Genomic DNA, 7,101 nt, shown 5'->3' on the forward strand with positions numbered 1-7,101 from the left:
GGAAAACTACCCTTTCGTCCCCCGGGGTAAACCCCAACGTGCAGGCACCAAGCTGGGAGCTAATGACAATGCCCACACCTGCTCGGCACCTCTCACCATGAGCAACTCCAGAGTGGAAGAAGGTCCATCCCTTCTCAAGGGAACTGGTTCCAGAGCCCAAGCCATGCGTCGAGGTGAGTCCAAATATATTTAGCCGGAACCACTCAACCTCGCACACAAGGTCAGGCTCCTTCCTCACCAGAGAGGTGACATTTCACATCCCTAGAGCCAGTTTCTGCAGCCAAGGATCGGACTGCCAGGGTGCCCGCTTCTTGCTGCTAGCCAGCTCACATTGCACCCGACCCCTACAGCTCCTCCTGCAGATGGGGAGCACGAGGGAGGTACAATGAGTTAAAACCTTACTAAGAACATGTTTACAGAAAGCAGCAAAGTAAAATCTGCTCATGCTCTTAAATCTTACAATTGAGAACATTGTGTAAATAGGTAAAAGCTGACATGAGGATACAAAGCACAAATATCTTTCAAGGGATCTTGATGTCACAGAAAAAAGAAGATGCTAAATAGCAGCAACTGTGGCAAACACTTAGAAATGTGCAAGAAAAACACACACACATATTCAAAGAAAACTTTGCATGCTTGTCTTCATGTGCAACCATTTGGCAAGAGCAAAATACAAAAGATAGAAAATAGATAGTGATGCATAATGAAAACCTGAGGATCAGAAATAATAAGGTTTGTAAATGGGCTGTACATTTACTCTTCTCTCCCTGGAATGAAGCTGTAAAGCCGCCTTTGTTAAACACTGATCCAAAGTTGTCCTTCTGTCAATGCTCAAAGGTTCTTTAAATTTTTATGTACAAAACTCGGAGCTGGTATTGCTTTATTTGAAGACACGTTCAAAGATGAACATGTGTTGCTCTCTTCAGCTGTAATCCATCGTAATCCTCAAAAGTTCAATGTCACATCTTCATCATAACCCCTGTTGATTAATGAGCAAAAAGCCTTTAAAGATTTCTTTAAAACATGTTCTTTTAAGATTTCTTTTAAAAACATTACTTCCTCCTTGTTGGCAAAATTATTTCATTCTTTCCAAATATGATATCAAAAACCAAAAAAGGTTTTACATTTGCTTTGGCACTCAAGCTCTATCACACTAAAGTACCAATTCTGATTATTCAGTACAATATTTCAAATTCAGCATGCTTTTGTGATCTCTTATTTATGTATTGTGTGTTTTTAAGTGATCTGTGCGAAGTGAGCTGCACTACCTGATGCCAAATGTACAAACAGCATATTTATTCAACTTATTCCTCTACTATAGCTACTTGTAACCCTTGTTAGATGACAGTAAAAGGGTTCTTTATAATTTTAATATCTTAAAAGTACTTTGTCTCATATTTGCTTTCTAAAACGCTAAAAGTAATGTTAACACAACAAAGCAGTGATTTGATATGGTTTTAACAGGAAAGAAATGTTTCATATAGTTCGCATTTTTGAAAAATTCTAGATTAAATAGAGACATCAGCTCTGTAACTGGCTACATAAATATGCTGACTTACTGATGAACAAAAATAACAGTACATCTTACTTTTAAACCTTTTTAAAGATAACTTTTGGATACTAAACCAGTTGTTTCCAACTCATTTTCTTTGAGGACCCCCTTCATGCACATGGAAAAAAAGTAATGGACACCTGCCCCCACCCTGTGCTGAAACCATGCCTGGTTGTATGCATTTGAAAGTGAAATTCTCACCATGAACAATGTATTCTGATTGAGTCCTTTTCTTTGATAAACCAGTTAAATTGAGATAGTGTGTGTCTCCCTACAATGCCTAGGCATTCTCCTGATGAGGCGGCGGATGTACTTCTGAAACTTTATTTCCATAGTTCACTGACATTAAAATCACACAAAAATGATCAATGAAAATCTAATGTATCAACCCATGGAGGTCTAGATTTGGAATTATACTCAAAATTAAAGGGGAAAAACACACTACACACTGGTCAAACTTTGATGTCATGTCTTTGAAACAAGTCAAAATGAGACTCAGTAGTGTGTGTGGCCTCTGCATGCCTGTATGACCTCCCTACAACACCTGGGCATGCTCCTGATGAGGCGGTGGATGTTCTCCTTAGGGATCTCTTCCCAGACCTGGACTAAAACATCCACCAACTCCTGGACAGTCTGTGGTGCAACTTGGCGTTGGTGGATGGAGCGAGACATGATGTCCCAGATGTGCTCAATTGGATTCGGGTCTGGGGAACAGGTGGGCCAGTCCTAAAATCAATGCCTTCGTGTTGCAGGAACTGCTGACACACTCCAGCCACATGAGGTCTAGCATTGTCTTGCATTAGGAGGAACCCAGGCCCAACCGCACCAGCATATTGTCTCACAAGGGATCTGAGGATGTCATCTCGGAACCTAATAGCAATCAGGCTACCTCTGGCGAGCACATGGAGGGCTGTGCGGCCCTCCAAAGAAATGCCACCCCACACCATGACTGACCCACTGCCAAACTGGTCATGCTGGAGGATGTTGAAGGCAGGAGAACATTTTCCACGATGTCTCCAGATTCTGTCACGTCTGTCACATGTGCTCAGTATGAACCTGCTTTCATCTGTGAAGAGCACATGGCGCCAGATTCTGTCACGTCTGTCACATGTGCTCAGTATGAACCTGCTTTCATCTGTAGAGAGCACATGGCGCCAGTGGTGAATTTGCCAATCTTGGTGTTCTCTGGCAAATTCCAAATGTCCTGCATGGTGTTGGGGTGTAAGGAAAACCCCCAGCGGTGGACGCCGGACCCTCATGCCACCCTCATGGAGTGTGTTTCTGACAGTTTGAGCAGACACAAGCACATTTGTGACCTGCTGGAGCTCATTTTGCAGGACTCTGGCAGTGCTACTCCTGTTCCTCCTTGCACAAAGAAGGAGGTAGCAGTCCTGCTGCTGGGTTGTTGCCCTCCCACAGCCTCCTTCTCGTCTCCTGATGTACTGGCCTGTCTCCTCGTCTTGCCTCCATGCTCTGGACACTACGGTGACAGACACAGCAAACCTTCTTGCCACAGCTCGCATTGATGTGCCATCCTGGATGAGCTGCACTACCCAAGCCCCTTGTATGGGTTGTAGACTCAGTCTCATGCTACCACTAGAGTGAAACACCGCTAACATTCAAAAGTTACCAAAACATCAGCCAGAAAGCATTGGAACTAAGAGGTGGTCTGTGGTCATCACCTGCAGAACCACTCCTTTATTGGGTGTGTCTTGCAAATTGCCTATAATTTCTACCTATTCCATTTGCACAACAGCATGTGAGATTGATTGTCAATTAGTGTTGCTTCCTAAGTGGACAGGTTGATTTCACAGAAGTTTGGTTGACTTGGAGTTACATTTTTTTGTTAAAGTGTTCCCGTTACTTTTTTGAGCAGTGTATTTATTTTTCTGTTTATGTTATGAAAAGTGGAGCTTGTAGACATTGTTAATGTGAATGGAAGACAAAAAAGATTGACTGGCATCATCGGGAATAGTTGCTTTCATAAGTCACTGCATGGATAAATCCCTTTGTGAAGTTGTGTATGGATGTAATGAGTGCATGCATGACTAAGTATTCACACTAGAATGATAATGAAGGTTCATTCATGTTGCACTCCTACACTATTTCAGTGACCTCTTCCATGAATTTGTTGGCAAATTTGTATATTTGATAACAATTCTTAGACTTTAAAAGTCAAATGACAGACGTTTGTCAGGAACAAAAAAAAAAGAAAGGGAACCAAGGATTCTTTATGGAAACCCATAGCACACATGTGATCCATGAACCATAAAGCAAGAACACACTAAGCCAAAAAACAGCCAGTAAAATATCACCTTCCAAGTTCAAAGCAACACAGGACTTCTCCTTCATCTGCTCCATAAACCTGATTAATTGTAAGTTTTTCAGTCCTGCTGGCACATCATTGCAAAACACCTTCCCATTTACAACTACTGCTAGCAGTGACACCTCCACAGGCTACCGTCACTCACCGACTCAGCACAGGTTATGTCATGAGTTATTTATATAAAGTTGAAAGATAAAGTAGACAGGCATGCATAGATAAGTGCTAAATACATACCACACAAGGATGCAGGCATTTTAGACTGTCTGTAAAATGTTTAAAGTATCACCACGCAAGGAAAAAGCTAATAACTCACTGATTTGCTCTTTAATATGACAAGGATTTACTGACAATATGCAAAAAGACTTGAAAGTGATTAAAATATAGCACTATAAGAGTTGACATTTTCATTTTTTTTATATCATTTATGCATGATGATAAATTTTCATTAATTGAAAATTTTTGCTTTCAAAAGATATTTACTTTATGCTGTCATTAACAAGAGAAAAAGTATGAAATCTTCACATTTGGAGATGAAACATATATTGCATGACTGGACGAAATGATAATGAACGAAACAGATGGCAGCCTATCAGTTCATTCATTGGTTTCACCTAGTCTTTTGTGAAACTCATCCTTGAGTAATTAATGTCAGATCTGGGCGCGGCAGATATTTATTCATTTATAAAGACATAAATTGACTAAAAGTCATCATTGCCCAACTCAATCACCAACTCATGTTTTTGAGAGTCAGTGCATCTCAACAACATGAGTAAGTCATGTTTTCACTCGCATGTGTTTAACCAGAGCACCCTAGAAAAGAAATCCACCCTGTTTTTTTTTGTTTTTTGTTTTTTTTTATTCTCCCACATTCTTCTGATTTTTCCAGAAACCAAACAAAAAAAGAAAAAGTTCCTCATGTTACAAAGACAACTTTGTCTTTTGGTTTGACATCTTGTTGCTCAGAGTAGTCTTGGCTCCCACTGTGGTCCTGACTATCACGTGACACAAAAATAAATTTGGAGGATGGCAGTGGGCATAACAGATTTCCTCCAGCAATGACTGCAGCCGGCATGACAAAGCTCGCTTTCCGGTGCTCCCTTTTGGATTTGGGCTTCATAATTATTACTGCAGCTGGCAGAGTCATTTACTATATCAGCAGCACAAGATACTGAGATGTCTGGTCCCCTTGACTTGACAAGACACCCGCTGCATGTCTTCCCAAAGTAATCACATTACCTTGTGTAATGCAAATGTTTGGCATTTCTGTCCATGTCATTCATGCTGGGTTATCAAGAAAATAATTACATAAATGGCTTTATTTTTTCACTCACAAGTCCCTATGAAACAAATTGAGCACTTCATAAAAAGATTTATTCAAGCTATGATTAAATTAGAAATCAAAAAGAGTTGAAGGCAGTCATATTTGATTCAGTGATTTGTGCTTGCTTTTGTGTTGTGCTGCAGTTTAAGGAAACAGCCCTGGAACTGTGCAGAATCAATTAGACAAATCAAATTGACTCTTCAGTTCAGCTTTTCAGTCAAAAAAATGCACCAATTATCCTCTGCTCAAATATGCTCATGAGCAATCTTTATGCAACTTGTCCAGGTAGAAGTATGAAAGCAAACAGAATCCAAAGACACAGTGAATGCAAAGACGAGGCAGAGAGAAGCAGAAATAGGGAGAGCTGCTGATAGTTAAAGCTCACATTACTAAGGGAGGAATGTGCATTTAGGGAAACTACGTTGGGAGACCTTGTCTGGATTTCACAAGTCTCAATTTCAAGCACATTCAGTGCAAAGGATTATTACAAAGCATCGCAAAAGCAAGTCACATGAGGGGATTCAGACACATCCCCCTTTTATCAACATTTCAAACTTTACATAGCTCACATCAGCCATGGTCTGTGTTAAAAGTGCTTACACTATGGAACATGCTACACAAGTATATGTCCATATTGATGTGCGAGAAACATTACATTATGTCATAACTATGTAATGCCACATGACAGAGCACATGGAACTGAAACTCAATATGCTGCCCCATCCAGCACACAGATTCAAGTATGAATCAGTTAGCCCATGAGGCAAGCGTGAGTAATGGATGCTGAGGCTTAAAGATGAATAAAAACTGTTATAAAAAATCAAAAACTTGTCAAGCTGGATAGGACTAAGACAGAATAATCATCTAATAATGCCATGTACAGTAATGACACAGGCAAAAGAGCCTGGAAGATTACACATATAGGTCATCACTTGATATAGTGGAGTCCATCAAGCTGTTTGAACTCAAAGCAGGTCACACAACACACAACAAACAGTGAAACTAAAGCCTGGGACATGCAATGTGATCTCTTATGCTACATTCACTTTCACGCTTGTTTTCCTAAATTGACTGGGCACGCTTATATAACAAAGCTGTCATTGGGTTTCTGTTATTTCTTAAATTATAATAAATATAATATATTACAAAGATCAGTCTACAGTTCAAGTCCCATTTCAACAGCAATTACAGTCAACAAAACACTTTATCTGCTTACCTTAATGAGAGGGTATGCCAAAGTTGGCTGGAGATCATGGGTGTTGTGTCAAGTCCAGAGCAAAGCTGGTCAAACCTTCACTCATGTGTCAGTACCATAACCAGCAGAGTTGAACACAGGTTTAATGCGTAGCCACAGGGAAACTCTGGTGTGCACTGAGCACTCAGGCACTCCCTCACACTGTCACCAAACAACAGGATCCGCTCGCAAGTCTACAGCAGCCCGGCAGCTGTGCTCAGGGAGATCCAGAAGGCGACGGATAGAGGCAGGCGTGCGGCTGCTGGTCTCCGTTCTCTCCTTCTCTTGTCCCTTTTCCTCTCAATCTGCAGCTCCCACTCTCTCCCCAGTCCTTTTCCCTGCTGCTCCGCTCTCACTCTCCTCTTAAATCTCTTCTAGCACATGTATTTTCCACACTGCATCTCCTCCCTCTCGCACACAAACACACGGTTGCACACATCTCTGTGAGTTTAAGCTTTTATGCTCCACATTTTTCCCCCTCAAACCTCATGCGCTCCCTCCTGTTCCCACTTGCAGCCTTTCTAAGGGATTTTAAATCTTTGATAATTTTTCCTAATCACTTTGTTTTTCTCTGTATGGTGACATCTCCACTTCAGTCTTGTATGCATTATAAATATTCATCTGTACATGGTGTACCACATACTGGGTAAAAGAATGAAGCACTACTC

General features: G+C 41.0%; 1 protein-coding gene across 1 annotated transcript in view; it reads right to left on the bottom strand.

The window, feature by feature from the left end:
- Window positions 1–6,736, bottom strand: part of opn7b (opsin 7, group member b) — a 94,690-nt gene extending 87,954 nt beyond the window's left edge. The window contains exon 1 of the mRNA XM_079239068.1: window positions 6,416–6,736. The gene's annotated coding sequence lies outside the window, so the exon portion shown is untranslated. The remainder of the gene's footprint in view (window positions 1–6,415) is intronic.
- Between the last annotated feature and the right edge of the window lie 365 nt (window positions 6,737–7,101).

The sequence above is a fragment of the Telmatherina bonti genome (genome assembly GCF_933228915.1).
Source record: "Telmatherina bonti genome assembly, chromosome: 4".
In the NCBI taxonomy this organism is placed as follows: domain Eukaryota; kingdom Metazoa; phylum Chordata; class Actinopteri; order Atheriniformes; family Telmatherinidae; genus Telmatherina; species Telmatherina bonti.